Here is an 18,781-nt window from a genome sequence, read left to right as displayed (position 1 = left end):
AGGAGAAAGGAAGGAGATGGAATCAATCCCACAGAAACGAATTTCCACCGAAAAAAAGAAGACGCAGATGAGGAGGAGGGCAGGACTCAGACTCGAGTTCCCTGCCCAGGGCTGGTTACAACAGAGGAATTCATTGGGAAATCTACCTTTGTGTGCCGGTGGAGCAATTTTTATCACTGGGGAGTCTGTTGAATGTATTTCTTGAGAAATGTGTACAACACAGACAAGTTAAACGTTACCATGGAAACCAGGATTCTGACTTTCTGCTGGTGTGCTTGCATTCACATGCCTATCGTGTTACCATGCAGGTTCAACTTCCCTCCCCCAAAGAGATTTATTTTTAAAGCCCAAGAAAACACTGACAATGCTATGACCCAAACAGGTAAAGGTGTCATAGAGCACAGCTTGAACACACTTGGAATGATGAAAAGAACCCCGCTGGAGAAAGGGGAACATGCACAATTTTGGTAGAACTGCGTGTGCTTTCAAAACGCTGTTTCCTTCCTTGTCACACACAGAGCCTTTCTGCCTGTTTGGTGACATGTGGCGAAGCGCTTGGACTGTGTTAAATGACCACAGTGATGGAGCTGCCACTGCTTTTCTCTCTAGAATCAAGTGGAGGAATGTGGATTTCCCAGCCCAAGTTTTTCCATGGCTCAATTTCATCACATGCAGCCATGCCTGAGTGCAACCGGACTAATTTAAAAGAAATTTGCTCGGATTATGAGCATTGCTGTTGGAGTACACATTTCTTAACAAAATACCTGCTGTGATTCCAGCAGGGATTTCAAAGAAACAACGATCTCCCATCTCAGACCATGAGCTTTGGGGAACGGGTTGGATTTTAAGTCCTGCCTGCCTCGAGTGCTCTGGCCTGAGTGAAGACACCCTCAGCTGCCCGTGCCTTCTGGAGAGTGGCCCTTCCTCTCAGAAGTTCTACCATCTAAACAGCAATCCCAAGTCCACCGGCCTCTGACTCACAGACCTCACTTTGTAACCTTCAAGAAAGCTGTCCTTAGGCTGTTGTTCAGACCAGGAGACATGCTTCTAATAAGCAAGCCAGGCCAGTGCCTGCTCTCTCCCCCACCTACAGCGCTCACCCACAGGTGCGTGTTAATGCTCTCAAGGCCACTCACTCTTTCTGAAATTGTCACATACAAGAAAGTGCTTTGTAGTGATCCAGTTTTTCTTCTAAAGGCGACTTGCCTTTTACTGAATGGCCGGCCCCCTGCAATCCTTTAACTCATCCCGCATCTCTGCTGTCTTGGGCACTCTGCCAGGAATAACGCCTGGTCTTCAAGGGGCTGAACATCTTCTCCTACACCTCATTATCATTTTCAATCAGGAGTCTCATCCTAAAGGAAGGAGGCTAACCATAATAAAACTTCCCAGAACTTCCTCCCAAGGCTTTGCGAAAGAAGGCCAACGCTGCCCCGCCAGGCCGACAGACATGCAGGTGGACACAGAGCCCGGAGCACAAGTCCCACTCGGGGTGACTGCCTTCATGGGCCTCAGTCTCCAGGAGAGAAGGATGAAGACAGCTGCAATCCATCGCGTCAGAATCAGCCTAAGAATTTGCTAATGCTCATAAAGAATGTGGAGTTACTTGTAGGAAACACTTTCCCTCACTCTGTAAACAGTAAGAAAATGGCTGTGGATCACTAGGACCAAAGATCAGTCCTGTAATTAATTGTTCTCTGAGGCAAGGAAGGTATGATAATAACAACTCGCTTATCTAATGCTTCACATGACAAACACTGTACTGTTCAGCGCTAGAAGTCTCATACACTTTGTATATACACTTTGCATTTCCTATCTAAAGTTATCTGTGCCCATTTAAACTTGAGTGTGAATCTAAGAAGAGGTGACTTACAAAACACTTTCTACTTTATTCATTAGAAGTATTACTGGACAACTGTGTTTTAAAACAGATAACAGTATTTACATATATACTATTTGTATTTGTTTACAATTTAAGTATTGAATGTCACTTCCAGAAAAACTCCATTTTTACCAAAGAGCTCACCAAATGCATTTAATTATCATATGAAGCTGTTATATAACCCACATTATATGCTATAATTTGAATGTACCCAATGCATCCAAACGCGTGCCGAGAGTACACAGTGCACACACACACTCTAAAACTGTGTTTCTCAAAGTGTGGTCCATAGATGGAGCCAGTCTGTAAATAGCTACTAGTTCATGATGAGGTAAGTAGAGATACTGTATTGTTTAGAAACTTTTATAGCAGATTTACAGAGTATTTATAAGTCTGTAAACTTCATTTTTTTAAATGAGGATTTTATTTTTACATCTTTGTACTCATTTCATTTTTCTAGTAATTATTTTTATCGTGTTTTACTAAAGTATTAGTCTATAAAGGAGGAAAACACCAACAAGATGGTCCTTCATCCCAAAGTTTGAGAAGCACCCCAAATGTAAACCAAATACACACCTCAGAACAAATCAGTAAGCTCACTGCCACTTTAAACTTTTACTGGTTTTCTGGAGAAGCAACACTTAGTTAAGACAACGTGGACTTTTCCTTTCTTTTAGTCATTCACACAGAGCTGACATGTTGCCAGAAAAAAAACAACAGGACTTTTTCAATAACTCGCACTTCTCTAGAAATAATTACCGAGCACAGAGAACTTAGATATTTAAAAAGCATATCGTACTACAGGCATTCAGCAGAATTCCCATTTGCTGAGAGAGATCTATGGAGATACTTTTCGGAGAGATTTCAACATGAGAAGTGCCTAATTTCTAATTAGAATGATCTAGCTGGTCACAGCTGTGTGATAAACCTAATGATTTAGGGAAAGCCTGATAAGACATTCATGCCGCTCTCTGGAAGGGGATGGAGGAGGGCCTGTGTAAGCAAGATCCATGGGCAGGAACAGGCGAGACGAATCGAATCTTGGATGCTTCTCAAAGGTGTAAATAAGGACCCATGACAGAGTGCGCCTCAAAGCAGGTTTGCCTTCATTTTTCTATTTCATTTTATGAGGCAAGCCTGCTCTACACACCCAGTAAGATTGCAAAATGCACACAATCCTGATTTGTAATCTGAATTCTAGCTACATTTTTTGCAGAAAGGAGTAAAAAACAACACAATAAAATCTAATCCACATTCTTACTTAGAACGTTAACATTAAAAGAATTTTTTTAAATTTAAAATTTGTAAAAAATTAAAGTTTTCCCCAAGTTTGCTTAACACACGGTTGAGAGTCCTGTCTGCCCACTTTCAGAAGAGGCCTCCAGCTCCTAGAAGTGGGAGGGAGGTGAGAAGGACCCTCGCTTGGTGCTGTGTGAATGCCACATGCTGGAGCAGGCACAATTCAAAGGAAAGACAAGCCTCTCAAGAACCTGAGGGCCAGGATGCCCAAAGCCTTTTCCTGGGGCACTCTACGACAACCGCAACAGCTCTTCAGGCCACTGGAGAGGCACGTGACGTTTTAAAAGGCCTCACTTGGCTGCAGCGTGAAGATGGAGCAGTAGCTGGATCTCATTAAGGGCTTCAAGGTAACAGGAGGGGGGTGTCTGCTGTTCCTGCCTGAGAGGCCCCTTGGCGGTGGAACGGGACACAGGACGGTAGTCTGTAGTTCACCGACAGGAGGGGCTTGTGACAAGTCAGTTTCCAAGCCACCCCCAGGGATGGCACCCCACTCCGCCCCCTCCCTTGGCTTGTGAAGACCCAGGCCCAAAGCCCATGTCTTCTATCGAATCTTTCGGTCAAAGGCCCAAAAGGGACCCTGAGCTTTTAGAGCTGGTTAGAGACCCCCAAGTGGAGGAGTGAGGTGGGTGCTCCCTCCCTTCCCTGCTCACCCAGAGGGGCCTAAAACTAACCACAGCCACTCTTCTATTGAATATTCATTGGCTCTTAATATAAGGTTCGAGATAAAACACCCTCCCTCCCCAATAACCTTGTTAGAAACAAACTCCTGGCATTCTGATTTACTTAACATAACTTTTGGCAAGTATGAACTGCAGCAATCTAAGTTTTGAAAACAGAGAACAAAACTCATGGGTAGCCCTACAAATGAACACTTCTCTGCTGGAGTTTTCCAGGAAGTTTACTAGCGAATAAAACTCTCCAGATAAGAAACCTGGCTTTCAATTGTGCTGCTTTCATTACGGAGGACCCTGCCCTCAAAAGCTATAATATGCTTGGGCAGTTGATCAAAAAAGTAACATGTCACTAGGAGAGTCCTCAGAAGAGAAAGAACCAGAGAAGCAGGAGAAACATATTACCTACTTGGAGGTTTGCAATTCCAGATTCTGAATGACTCCCACAGTAAGGAGTCTAAGAGATCAGTACAGACGGGGTGACCAGGGGACTTCTGGAGATAGGATTTGAGGTTTATATTGAAGGCAGGATTGTCTCTCAGTCTGTTTCCCACCCCAGATGGTAAGCTCTCTGAAGGTTTCAGCCTGTTCCTTTCATCTCTATATCCTCAGGATAAGGCAGTCCCTGACACATAGAAGATGCTCCAGAAACAGTCACTGGATAAATAGTAAATGGAAGGAATGAGAAAAGACACCAAGGGGACAGCCAGAGAAGGACTGCAAAACAAAGACAGAGATGTGTGTCTCTGCCTCTCAGTGTAAACTTGGCATGGGAGGGAGGGTATGACGACGGCGAGGGCTGAACGAACCTCAGAGGGCACAGCTGTACAGGGCAGGCCCTGGGTAAGGAGATGTGTCAGGACCCGAGGCACACAGTTTGGGCAGGGATGCTTCTCTCAATCTTCAGTTCTCAAACCTGGGTGAGCATCAGACGCGCTGCTGGGGCTAGTTAACACAGAATGATGCCACCCCCAACAATCCCAGATTCTCATTCAGTCCGTCTGGTGTGGAGGCCCAAGATCTGCATTTCCAAGTTTCCAGGACCTCATTTGAAATGGGGACCTCATTTCAAGAACTACAACTTCCTTTTTTCCCCATCCGGCTATTTCATATTTAAGCCTGAGAATATCTTTATTCAAATTTGAGTCCGAAGGGCTTCCCTATTTGTGCCTAAGCAGGTAAGGAAAAAAGAATGAGCAATGTTTTTGTGATGGCAACTGACATTAAAAAAGAAAGACTACATGCAGAATTAAGATGTCTTCAGCTCAATTTTAATGATAAAGCTCAGCTTCTCAGACTGGTATATCAGATCCCACCCGCTCACTGGGGCCTAGATTCTTCTTGCTGTGATCACAGAGTGAATGGCAGTGAGGCCTTATGCCCAATGTCCAAAGAGAAACTAAAATAGTACCTATGTGTTACAAGAGAGCATTTCATAGCTTCTACATTTTTAAAGCATTAAGGGAAAAAATACAACATCAAAAAAAAAAAAAAACCCCCATAAAACCAATCAATCAAAAAAGTTCTCTTAAACTCAATGTTTTTCAATTATTTAAAAGCTATGCCTTGGAAAAATTTTTAAAACTCACTCTCCTTTAATGTTATTTGAACTGTCAACATAAATGTTATAATTTTAAAATTAAGCATATTAAATCTACTTTTGCAAAGCACCGCTTCTAACATTCCCACTAACAACAACGAAACCCACTGCTTTAACGTGCAGCCCTCTGTGGCCACACGTGCTTCCTAGAGGCCCAGAGCCCGGTGGCCACTGACAGACACATGCATGGAGGGGCTGTGTGGCCTGTACGAGCAGCATCTCCACTGGGGCTTGTGAGAGGCCCACACTGGGAGCCCTTCTCTGCTCACCACGAGGGCTGGCTTTCTGACTCAGCGCGGGTCAAAAAAAGATGCAAAAGACTGCATTTTGCTTTCTCAGTTCATGCCCCCAAATAGCTATCACCCCAGAGAGAAGGAAAACCCTTTACCTCACCCTACTCAGTGTCCAAGGGAATTAATGCTCCAAAAGGCGTAAAAGAAGGTCAAAATGGGTAGCTTAGTCCCAGTTTCTGAAGGGAGGAAATGACTGGGGAAAGGTATGACTGACCACATGATCAAAGAGGCAGCTAAGAGGGGAGGCAAGTGGAGGGAATGGAAATGACTCCCAGCTCAGCTCATCCACTCAGGTGGAGGGATGCCTGTCCGCACACAGAGGTGGGGCAGACGGGAGATCCCGAAAGCCACTACTCCAAAACACCTCAAGGCATGATGGTTTGTATCTTGTGTATATTTTCAAGAGCTTGTTCCAATTTCCTTTTGGACTAGTGAGTGACAACTAGAAATCCAGGGCTTTCCCCTCTCAGGAGTGTAGCAGGCTTCAGGATTGAAGTGCTGTGTTGTCTCAGCAGGCAGTTAACAAGGCAGAACTCAGCCCTGGTGTCTGCCGTGGGGGAAGGGTGTTAGTAGTGGGGCCCTTGGCTCCCGGGTGCCTGCTTTGGGATGAGTCACTGGCCTGCACACTTAGGACCTGTGCGCGTTTCCCTATGCCTGTGTCACTAGTTAATTAACAGCTCTCAAGTTAAAGGCTCCTAATCCAAGGGGTCCCCAATCTCCTCAAGTACACCATCCGGTGTGATCACTGGTGTGACTGCTGGTTGCTGAAAAGTCCAGATGTGCCCACACTGACACTAAAAATCATAAAAACGAGGCATTTATGGCAATGCCAATGATTCAGAATGATGATTTTTCCGTATGGATCTACCTGGTTTGAAAAGAAAAGAAGCTAAGATGTGTGACAGAGTGTCTTCAAAGAGGCTAGCAGAGGCTACTTCCTCACTCTGACATCCTGAGCCTCCAAACCCAAAGTCCTTTAAGTGCAAACACACACATTCTTTCAGTTTCTTTTGGGGGCAGTGCAAGAAGAAAGGAGTGCCCCATGGCAAAACCACTGAGTGGGTGACAGCCTTCCAAAAGCAGAAGAGAGGCTGGCCAGAAATGCTGGTGAGACAACTTCTGAAACACAGAGTATTCTCAATCTCTCCTCTCCTCATCCTGTACACCTGCCTTACGATAATGTGCTCTGGATCCTGCTTTTGAGGTGGTGACCTGGACATCTCCCACCAGCTGTGGGCGAACTCTGAGACATGGCTCTCCTGTCTGGCGGTCACACAGCAGCTCCCAGGCAGGAAGGAAAGGCCCCTCCCCCTTCCACTCAGGGGAGCCAGGTTCGCTCAGACAACTTTCCACACTGTGAAAATATTACATCTTAAAAAACACCCAGGACTCACAAATCTGATAACGCCTATGCTTTTAACACCCTCCCTCCCCCAAATAACAACAGAACCCACCAGGAGAACAGAAAGGCCACCCTGCAGGGACACGGTAGGTGGTGGTGCTGGCACATCTGGGAGAGGGCTGACAGAAAGGGGGGTGCCTGTAAGGGTCTGCCAGCGGGGGTGAGCTATGCGCTGTGGCCGGTGCAGCTGCCCCCCCCAAAAAAAACGGGGGTGATGAGCCTCCAGGAGGCGGTGTGGGGTCAGCACTCCCACAGGCCGCCTGCAGACCCCAAAGTGGCTGCCTCTGGCCGCGGGAATGCCAGAAACACGGGCAAAATTCCAAAGGGGAGAAAGCCTCTGCGTGTTTACAGACAGGGTGAGGACTCCCAGAAGACAAGGGAGGGTTAGCAACTGAACCCCTAAAGCTGCCCGGATCGGGGAAGCTTTTTTTTTTTTTTTTTTAAGAAAAACCCAAGCTCATCCAGGATGAGGTCCCTGCAGTAACATCCATGCTAATTGGTAAGTAAGACAAAGCCTTCCCTAACAAATCAGCAATGTAATTATGAAGCCAGTCACTCGATCAAGCCAGTTAGGCGCGCTCGGCGCGGCTCCGAGGCTGTAACCCGACACCACTGTTTGCGGCGGCGCCTCCCCTGGCTCTCCCGGCGGCGCTGGGGGCGCGGGCTCCGCTGCCCGCACTGCACGGCGGCCGGCGTAGCCGCCAGCAGGCTCTGCCTTTGGACCGGGACCGCCGCGAACAATCCTCCGTGCTTTCCTGACAGCGTCTTAGAGCCTGGAGACAAAACCGAAATTAGGCCAGGAAGTCAACCTCGAAGTCAATGAAAACAACAGCTTTTACTGTGTGGTGATCTCCTCCTCAAATCTACATCTTAAGAAACCCTAGCTTTCCCTCTCAGGAGTTTTACACACTTCTATTAAATTGAAGACGGTTTCTGACGCTGCTGGTTTGTCAAACATCATCTTTTCTCTTGGAAAAAGAAAAGGACCCTTAAAAATGCTGACAACTAACTGCATTTAGTAGGCACATTCTGCGAGAGAATGTTTCAAGTGAATATTTCTCTGGAATAAATTATGGCCTTGTTAATAAACATCTGGAAAGAAACAGGATTTTTAGAATGTAACTGTTAAGTATTAGAAAATATTTCTTTATATCCTGTCTTACTGGTTCCTCAGCCAGCTGAGAATTTTAGGTTTTATACCTAACTCTTAGGAGGCTAGGGACACCAGTCACCTTCTTCTAAAGATACTGAGAATGCCAACAATTCTCTTATTTTACCTAACAATTCTGGCTAAAAGCACTGCACACCTAAGGTAAAAGACTGAGCCAAATTATACAGTTTCTAAACTTAACAGAAACATAACATGATACGATGCCTGGAATTTGCTTTAAAATACTCTAGAAGAAAACGGCCATGAAGATGAAACAAGAATGACAAAATGCTGATAACTCTTGAAGCCGGATGATAAGTACAAGGGGATGCATTGTACTCTTCTCCTTACTTTTGAGTGTGTCTGGAATTTTCCAAGAGAAAAAAGTAAAACACACACCCCCCCAACACATATTTTTAGTTCTACAAATTAAAAAATCAAATAAGCACAAAAAACTATTTATACCCTCAGCGAAAACTATTATATTAACTTGATAGGTTATTTTACACAGAAGAAAACTATAAATGCTCTGTGTAAACAAGCATGCCCAGTACAAGTGAGAACTCCTCTTCGGCTTTGACAGAGCATATCACATCTAACCACGAGGGGGCGCAGTAGAGCAACAGGCACTCCTGAAGTCATTATTCATTGCAGTTTCTAACTACAGATCTCTCAAAGTATACATATTTCCAAGACTGTTCCCAAATTCAGGTCTCCATAGGACACTGCTAAGCAAGCCAAGAGCCCTGCCAAGACCAAACTAAATTATTTTATGCTATGGTTCAAAATCTGGAAATATTAAATGTAGAAAAAAGTTGTCGTCTGCATAGAAGTAACACTGATGTTTCAAAATCCATGGTTTAAAAAAAAAAATCCCTGGAGGATTTCTGAAGTGAGAACAAACACGCAACAACAAACATACCACCTGAGTCATGAGATATGGACAGGGAGAAACCAGTAGTTAAGAATTTCCAGTTGGGGTCCCAAAGAGATCTCCACACCACACAATGAGTCTCAAGGTCAGAAGTAGGAATTTTACTGGGATAGAAAAGGCTTCAATAATCCTATTGCTTCTTAATAACAGGAAATTACCTCCACACTGAACAGAAATGGCTTCAGGCAGTTATTTGGGAAAACTTCCTAAAGAATACTGGAGAGGAGCCGTTTAATGGTAAAATGTAACTCAGGTAACCTTAGTGAGATAATGAAGCAAGCTGACTGTGTAACTTGCTAGAATTCTTCCTGTTCACGTTACAAGTTGAGGGACTTCCCTGGTGGCGCAATAGTTAAGAATCTGCCTGCCAACACAGGGGACATGGGTTCGATCCCTGGTCCGGGAAGATCCCACATGCCGCGGAGCAGCGAAGCCTGTGCGCCACAACTACTGAGCCCACGTGCTGCAATTAGTGAAGCCCAAGCACCTTGAGCCTGTGCTCTGCCACAAGAGACACCACCACGATGAGAAGCCCACACAGAGCAACGAAGACTAGACCCTGCCCATCGCAACTAGATAAAGTCTGTGCACAGCAATGAAGACCCAGCACAGCCAATAATAAATAAATAAATAAATAAATTTATTTAAAAAATTACAAGTTGAAGTTCTATGATATTATATGTTCAGTAATAATGTTCATAAGAGACTATTATCACCAATCTTTCCATATGAAACTTGGTAAATATGAACTATTATAATATTACTTTTATAAATAATATATTATTGTAGTCACTAAAATTATGATGCTACTCCACACTAATCTGGTGTGAGGAACACATCTTTAGCATGCTGAATCTAAAGCCTCATTATCATTAAGGGAAGGAATTCTTAGATTTGAATTTCTTTCCCTTAAGACTCTATGCCAGTAAAGGCTAGCCAAGCCTCACCCCACCCCCATTCCCCTGCACAATGAAAATACTTTTTTTCTCCAGTACTTATAATTGTTTGGATGGATTCTGGTTTCAACCCTCCTGTACCATCTTTTCCCCAAAGATACCTTGTTTTTCCCCTCACACTAGAGACCCTTAATAAATAATGTCAGGGGGAAAAAAGCTTAGGGTAGAAACCAAATGCTTTGCCAAAAGTATGTGACAGTGTTTTTGTTTTTGTTGTTTGTTCTGTTTTTTTTAAAGAGCGCTTTCAGATACATAAAACAGTCACACTAAAACAGGTAAATATAATTTGCTAGAACAAATATGAAAAATAAAACTGCATCTTAATTAAAACAAAACATTACCATCTAGGTTTTGTTAGCCAACTAACTTGGCACTGAATAAAACTAACAAAAACTAAGTATGCTACATCAGGAAGTGTTTTTCTTATGTTATGAAGTGTTATGAATGTGTTTCTTAAAAGTTATTAGTTTTTAATCTTCTTTGTTTTCAAATTGGGAATGCTTTATTACTGTGAAAAATCACTTAAAAGAAGACATGCTTTATATTCCTCACAAATACAGAACATATTTCATCTTTTAACTTCCACATGCAATTTAAAGAGGAAAACCAGAGAGATATTCTTTATTGACTTATTTACTCACTGAGTAAATCTAAACATTGTACTGTATGGTCTAAATGTGGATTCCTTAAAAGAAAACTATCCCATTTCTACAATATGACATATGAGTATAAAAATTTAAGGTACAAGATAAAAGAAATAAGAGACGCGTAAAAGGGAGGAAATAACTATTCTACTATGTAAATATTTCATATAAGCAACATACATATTCAGAATGTTTAGTTAATTCTAAGAATTAGGCAGGGTGGTGATAAGGTTTTACAAAGACAATTCAAACTTTATATCATATACTTGAATAATTCACAAAGTAGAAAAAGGAAATGATACAAACTAAACTTGAGGGCAGTGAATGATACTTTGTAAATATGGCCGCCATTCATTTTTAAAAATAATTACTTTGGGGCTATTTTGAGATAAAAGGTATTTCTTTCTGAGGACCTCTGGGTATTGATAATTAGTGACCCACAGAACTTTATACAAAGTCATTTAGTCAAATGCAATAAAAGTAATCAGAGTACCACACTGAATTGTAATAAATATTTATTTTCTAAGGAAACTGTCTCTCAGAACATCAACTTCTATGATCTTCAAGGACTTTTAAGGAGACCCTGCCTCCAACCTACCCCACCGCCACCCCTGACATTCTGTTCCTCCTGCCTATCTTTAGGGGCTTCAGAAGCAAGAAGGCAAGTGCTGTCTGAGGAATCTATATTTTGAATCTGTTAGCAAACAACCAACACCAGGTAAAATCTATTTTATATTTCTAGCCATAATAAAAATATTTTAAAAAGCAGTCTGTTTAAAAAAAGCCATTCAGAAAAGACCATCACCAGGTTTGTGACAAGCACAGAGGCAGCACAAAAATTTCTTCATCAGCTACCCACCACGGTGCTCAAATTCCTCTGCCAGATCGGTTTTCTTTGACAGCAGGGAAGACACAGAAGTACACACGTACATGGAGGTTCCCTCCTCGAAGAAGGAAAGAAATCTGAAAAGCAAATCTGTATCATGTATTATTGTAAAATGGGATAACCACTAAGGCAGGATCAGATTCAAACAGTCGCCACCTCGTTATCTCACTGGTGTGGCTAGAATTTTATGCAAACCTGTTCTGGTGCAGAGATGACCTTGGGACTTTCAGATTCCCTGAGTTTAACTCAACACTTCTAAACACCAGGGTGGGGTACTCCAGCAGGCCTGCCTGCAGCCCGGGAGCTGCTGCGGCTGGCGTGGAATGATAAGCAGTCAGCCAGGAGAGCAGAGCAAGGGGCTAAAGGTTGATCTGTAGCAAGTAACGCTTCATTATTTAATTTTCTGACCACGGCATAATCAAGTAATACTTTTTACTCCTGTTCAACAGGTTCCCACAGACTGCTATAAACACGAGTGAGTGTGAGAGAGAGTGTGTGTGTGTGTGTGTATGTCCTGAAGAGCCAGAATCCCTTCCCCTTCACTATTCTACATGAAACTCCTCAGAAGCACAGAAATGCCTGGTTTAGTGTCTTCTTTTCAGTTAACCGCCTATGAAGGTTTTTAAAGGAAAAAAAAATGGCTTAGAATTAAGTAACAATTCGGCAAAGCTACAGGTTTTTGCAAAGGGACAGAAAGACAGTAATGCAGACATGAATTAGTTTTAAGAACTGAGGTTTGCTGCTACCTGGAGTTACTAGAGAAACAAAGCTGCCTTTGGGCACCTAAAACTAGTCAGACCTGCTGTAGCAGTTGCACAGTCAGCTCCAGAGCTGTCCTCCACTCTCCTCTCTCCGGCCCCCACCCCGCGCATCCGCATTGCTCACTCCACTCTGGGCGGCGCCGAGCGGGCACACTCGGCTCTGCCGTCCCTGCTCAGGGGCAGGGCCAGCTCTGGACACACGGCGTGCAAGTGTAAGAGGAGGCCAGACAAGAGAGCAGATGCCGACTCCATTCTGAACTGAAAGCTGCAGTGGGTGCAGAAAACAGCGTCTGTGCTCCCGGGTTGCTAAGACAGATACATCAAATTGTGGGGTTTGCTTCACTGAATCCTGGCAGGGATTCCCAATTAAGTTCAGAGGAGGGACGGGAGATCTTGAGAGGAGACGAAGGAGGCTTTCCAGCTTCAGGAGCCCTCAGACCACAAAGAGAGCACAATTTCCTTCCAAAAGGCAGTTTCATTGTCTGTATGTGGTGCTGGTTTAAATGACAAGCATCTCCTTTTTCCTATTAGGAATCATGTGTTTTCAAAGATACTGTGATGTTTTTATTTTGAAATTTTTATTTGTATTTCAAAGAAAATTTTTAGACAGCCAAGCAGGTTTTGTTTGTCTCATGATCTTGAAGGGAAAAAAAATCCAACAAGGCGTCTATTTATTACCCAGAATAGGAATGTCGTCTTATTGGCCTGACATATGCCATTCACAGATTCATACAAAGAATGAACTGCCACACAGTGCTCGTAGAGAAAGACACTGCTCCACACAATGAGTGATGGGCGCTCCAGGGGACAGTGCTGCTCACAGGGTTTCCCGGCATCTGCACAGAGGGCAGAAGTTTGCCTTTAACACGAACTGCACCGGCCGTTGGAGACAATAATTTTGTTTAAAAGATATGCCAACTGTGGTTAGTTGTTCTTTCCTTCAAGAATATTAAAACTAAATTAAATATCCATACATTTCTTAAGCAGGAGTCCTAGCTTGGGGGTTTCTGTCAATTGTTTAAGGAATAATTATTGTCAGTAGAAAATATAGGATTTGTGCATATGCAGTGACCACTGCATTTTTAGATGTTCCCTTATTTCAAGGCCATTTTCACTTAAAACTGGAGCTTGCCCTCTGGTGCCTCGAGCATACACCTGATCTTTGCACTCAATAATCAGAGACACCTCTCTCGTCTCTTTTCCCCCCTCCCTCTCTCCTTTGCCAAGAAACTACTGCAACTACAGCTATCTCCTATAGGATAGGCTGTAACAGTATATACAAAATTTCTGTAGCAACAAAGTTTTAAAAAATTCTACAAGTGAATTAAAGTTCACACTCATAAATATCATATTTATCTATACATTTAAAAAATCTGTTGTAATACTGACAAAGTCGTCTTGATTTTTTTTGATATAAACAAAATGTAAAATTAAGCTTTATGCTTTACCAAGTGTTCTTTACCAAGAAATCACAGCAAAAGAAACCTCTAAGGGTTTCTGTTGTAACTTTTATCTTTAATAGCTAACGTGTGAAATATTTTGACCGAGGGCAAACTTTTAGTATAACTTGCTACTGATAATTTGAAGTATGCTTTTATTTTTGTTTTTTCTGCCAGTTTGATTTTTGACACACAACAAAATCTCTATTTGTATGTGTGTATATATGTCTATTTCTTCAGCTTCCCCTTATACGTTTTTTATCTCCTTTGTGTGTGTGCGCCTTTTTAGTAGTAGCGTTGCAACTTTTATTCTGCCATTGGAACACTTTAAAATTAGCATATGCCAAAAGCTATCAGCTGCTACACAAATCTGAGTGAGTTTTAAAATACAAAAATATATACTGTTTAACTATGCTCATAATTAATAATTCAGAGCATGACACCTGGGTAATATTTATATTGCAGCTTCTCAATTAAATAAAAAAGCTGGCAAGGGTACAATTCAGCACATAGAAGTCTAAAGGTTTTCTGAATCTGACTTAATTTCCCTTTCTTAGTTTTTTAAGAGAAAGAGACCTGAGCAGCTGTTACCTAAGAAGCTGTGACACTTGCCTGACAATAAAACTGTTCCCTAGGACACTCGTGTGGTACACTTGGTTGGTATTATAAAATGTGAGTCTTCTCTCCCACCTATTGTAATAATGCAAGGAACAGAGCTGAAGGTTAAAAAAAAAAAAAAAAAAAGGCTGTTAAATCCATTTCATAAGATTTCTCACCTGAGGGCAACACGGTTACGCACATTTTAATTAAGGGAGAGGAAAGAAACAAAAATTATTTTCAAGGGTTCCAAACTTGATGAACAACATAAACTACATTAACATATAACATTTCTAAGTAAATCAATAAAGCTAAAGGAAAACTTTCTAACATTTCTCTCTCTTTTTTTTTTCCTCCACGAAGAAATTGCTAAAATGAACAGGAAAGCAGAGATCCATGAACAAGCTCTTCTTGCTCGTGCCAGAAGCTGGGGATCTTAGGATGGGTATTTTCATCCTCAGAGCACACCCTACCACACTCAAATCAGAATAGACTGCTATAAAAAGGGGGAGGAGTGGGAGGAGCTCTAGAGGTAAGAGATGCCTTCTGAGTAGCTCAAGAGCTACCCCCCCCACCCCCCCATCAGCAAAGCAACACAGAGGCCCTCAGGTGGACTGTCCTCCAGGGGCTGAGTGGAGCCAAGAGCCCACTTCACTCTTGTCAGAGACTAGTCCCTAATAATAAAAGGCTACTTTGAACACTTAAGGCCTCAGGCATCCTATTGGCTATTACAACTTCTAAGCTCATTACACACGTTACGGACATTTCTTAACATATATTGGGAAATCAAAAAGTGTACTTCATGAACAAAGCTAGAAAACATTTACTATCTTCCTTAGGACCAAATGAGGTTGCCCAACTTGATTCAAATTAAAACTGACATAGTCTGAGGCTGGATGTCTCACCCTGCTGATTGCCCTTCCCCATTCAGTGCCTGTAAAGACTTACTTTCCACCTCCTGAAACATCCTGAAACTAATCAGCCTAAAAACAAAAAGTTATTCTAAGACAAATTACATCTAATCTTTTTGTGAAATTTAAGGCTAAACACAGAAAGAACTCTACTCCCATCTCAATCTATTACTATTACTTCTGCTAAAAGTAAGATAAGTTGTGTCCAAGAAAAAAAATAACAATTTGTGATTTTCTCTCGATGCAGTGGCCCTCTGACGGCACCCTGTCTTAATGGTACAAAGTCCAAGGCTTGGGACAGCTGGCTCCCCTCAGCCCCCTCCCTTTCAGTCACAAGCGGTCACGACCAAGATGACTTGTAGATTTCTAACTTAAAAACCAATGAGACATCAAGTTTAACATACATACACACTTAAAATCAATTCACTTCGCCACAGGCGAAAAGAGGGTGGAGAGGGATGTTTTTAAGCTAAAACACAGGGAAGCTCACTGAAACACACTAAAGCAAGTTGGATGCAAACCCGGCCACAGAACTCAAAAGTGAAGCAGCGTTCGCGCCAGCAATACGAGCCTTAAAAAAAAAGTCTCGCACGTTCACAACTACACAACCGCCACAACACGCACACACAACCCAGCTGTAAGAGCGACAGCTCCAAGCTCCCTCCGCCCCGCCGCTGGGCTCTGGTTAGCTCCGACCCCCTCCTGACCCCGGTCCGCGACTGCCCGTCCCCTGCCCTTCCCCCAGCAGATCTGCCCGCGAACGCTGGGGGTCCCCGGCGCTGGCCCCGGGGGGCCAAGGGAGCGGGGCCGGGGAGCAGCGGGAGGAAGCGCTCCTCCCGGTACCTGATTCCCCCCCAGGTCCCTCTCGCCGAGGCGCCCGCCACCCTCGCGGCCGCCCGGGCCCCTCCTCCGCCCTCTCGGCTCACCCGGCCCAGGCGAGGTCCCAACGCCGCCCCCACCCACCGGGAGCCCCGCGCATCCGAGCACCCCCTCCAGCCCGGCACCGGGAGAACTTACCACATGCAGCTCCACCTGGGAACTAACACATCAGGAGGGGTTTCTGCCCGCTCCTCAAGCTACTCCCGCTCCATGCGGAATCCCCGGCTCCGGGGGCCCGAGGGTGGCGCCGGGGAGCGGGCGGGCGGCGAGAATGGAGCTAAGACTCCGCCGTCCTCCGCCGGCGCGCTCGGAACATTATACAATGGTGGAGGAGGAGGCGGCGGCGGCGGCGGCGGCGGCGGCAGGCAGCGGAGGAGGAAGCGGGAGGCGGGCGGAGGGGGCGCCCTGACCGAGCGAGCGGCAGCTAGGGCTCCAGCACTCGCTGTGCAGGAGTGACGTGCGGCCAGCGAGCCTCCCGTGAGCACCGGGCCCTGCGCTCAGCAGGCCCCGCCCCTCGGCCCGCCCCTCCGCCACCGGGCCCCGCCCCCCGGCCCGGCCCGCCCCTCCGCCACCGGGCCCCGCCCCCTCCCCCGGCGGTCCCGGGAGGCGCGATAAACGCCGAGCGGGGCCCGGGCCGCCCCAGGAGCAGGAAGGGGCAGGCGGAGCACACGAGACGCTGGGTGGCAGCGCCGCCCACGGCTCCCTTCCCAGCCGGCGCGCCCTTGATTTTCTCTTAAGGGAAGGCTTATGGAGATGGGGAGAGGAAAAGGGACATTCCTGCCGGGGGGCCACAACTAACCACCAAGAACCCCCTCACACCACTCATGCCAATGACGGAGCCGCTAATGACAAAGGCGGCGGCGAGAGCCGCGCGCGCACAGCCCGCTGAGTCGCGCGACCGCAAATATGACAAGCATCTGAGCTATTCTGCAACTTGGGGCCGGTTAGCCGGGCAGGCAGGGTCCCGGGTTGGGGGGGTGGGGGTAGGGGCGAAAATCCGACCGGGAGGCGCGGCGTCCGCGCTGCCGGCGGGGCTTTCGAGACAGTCGTCCCGGGAGGGCGGGGCCGGCGCGTCCGCCGCTGAGACACCCTCCGGTGCCCCCGTCTCAGGACGCACGAGTGGCCCGCAGAGATGTCCGAATGGCAGGGTGGGTGGGGGCTCCAGCCGGAGCTGGGAACAGAAAATTCCCTTTGCGTGCAGTGGCCTCAGCCCAATACTTGGAATGGGTCACCAAGTCAAAAGAGTACTTTTGGAACAGGACGGAACCTAGCTGCATCCTTCGTGGCAGGCTGCGGCCGCGGTGCAGACCCGGCAGCCGGCCGCCTACCCTGGCAGAGCCCACGCAGGTAGGGAAGCCAGGCTTGGAGACGCAGGGGGTACCGAGGCGCAGTTTCACATTGGTAGCCTTTTCTCTCTCCTTAAGAAAGCTTCCGCTTTGAATTACTTACATTTAGCAGGGAAATGTATACCATTTGGGAGAGCTTGTATGTATGGTGCGAATTGCAAAGCCCTAGGAAAGGAGAGCTCCCCTAGAAACTTAATGATTATTTTAAACATTACATGCGCGTTCAGTGTAAAGATTTTACAAAAAGTAATTCAGGCACCTTACAATTTTGGCTGCCACCCCAATCAGTATCGTCTCAGATCTCTTTGGAGTTTAATGGTCCACTATACTAGTTATATTTAAGGATAATAAAGCTGTAAGACCTAACACAAAGGTGATTATAAGTCGTTAACATCAAGACAAGTTTAGACCTACTGAGAGTAGAACTGTTCAGTAATGGTTTGTTAATCAATCAAATTGATGATCTTATTGAAATTAAACCTGGGCAAAAATGTTGGTAGATGGTACGTTTCTTGTTTCATCTTTAAAGAGAATGAAAAAGGTTTTTACTGGACCCTCAGTATAATTAAAAGCTTACACAGATTTTTCTTTAAGTATAACCAATGCCAAAAGCTAATTATTTGTGGATATCTTTGTAAAGTTTCATTACAATGGCATTCCAAATTACACATCATGGAAGGAAGTAGTGTTCAGGGCCCTACGCAAGTCCTGTTCAGTTTGTGCCTGGGTGGCATAATATTCAAACATTTTGCCATGAAGCCAAGGTGTTTTTCATTTCCAGAGTTTGCCTTTCAGAGAGGACACTGACTACTAACAGTTTCCTAACAACCCACTTATTTAAACGTTCAGCACTCAATTTAAAGAGAAGCCATTGAAATAGAAGCTGCAATAATCTCTTCCTGTGATATCTTTGTAGCGGAGGCCAGAGGCCGTGTTGAATTTAAAGTAAATTTAAACTGTTATTCATGAATTGAAGTGAGCAGCAAGTTAGACTTGCACAATTTTTGTGACACTTGGATATTTTCTAGCAAATGAATTAACTAAGATCAAAGTGACAATTTTTATGTCTCTAGAGTCCATGCTTGATTCTGCTAAAGTACATATTCTGTGTATTCTCAGTAAAGGTCTGAG

At 44.8% G+C, this 18,781-nt stretch overlaps 1 protein-coding gene across 6 annotated transcripts in view; it reads right to left on the bottom strand.

Moving 5' to 3' along the window:
- The window catches only part of SERTAD2 (SERTA domain containing 2), a 107,247-nt gene that overhangs the window by 5,168 nt on the left and 83,298 nt on the right, over positions 1 to 18,781 (bottom strand). The window contains exons 1-2 of one of the 6 annotated variants that reach the window (XR_009054680.1): positions 16,443 to 16,776; positions 10 to 7,920 (exon numbers count right to left, since the gene is read on the bottom strand). The exons of 2 other annotated variants lie outside the window; for them this stretch is intronic. The gene's annotated coding sequence lies outside the window, so the exon portion shown is untranslated. Of the gene's footprint in view, positions 1 to 9; positions 7,921 to 11,690; positions 12,477 to 16,442; positions 16,777 to 18,781 lie in introns of those variants that run through there. 3 more of the 6 variants (XR_009054685.1, XM_057741609.1, XR_009054681.1) reach the window with 3 other exon arrangements.

Source organism: Hippopotamus amphibius, chromosome 7 (assembly GCF_030028045.1).
Source record: "Hippopotamus amphibius kiboko isolate mHipAmp2 chromosome 7, mHipAmp2.hap2, whole genome shotgun sequence".
In the NCBI taxonomy this organism is placed as follows: Eukaryota; Metazoa; Chordata; class Mammalia; order Artiodactyla; family Hippopotamidae; genus Hippopotamus; species Hippopotamus amphibius.
Note: the sequence above shows the minus strand (reverse complement) of the source record. Positions and strands in the feature narration are given on the sequence as shown.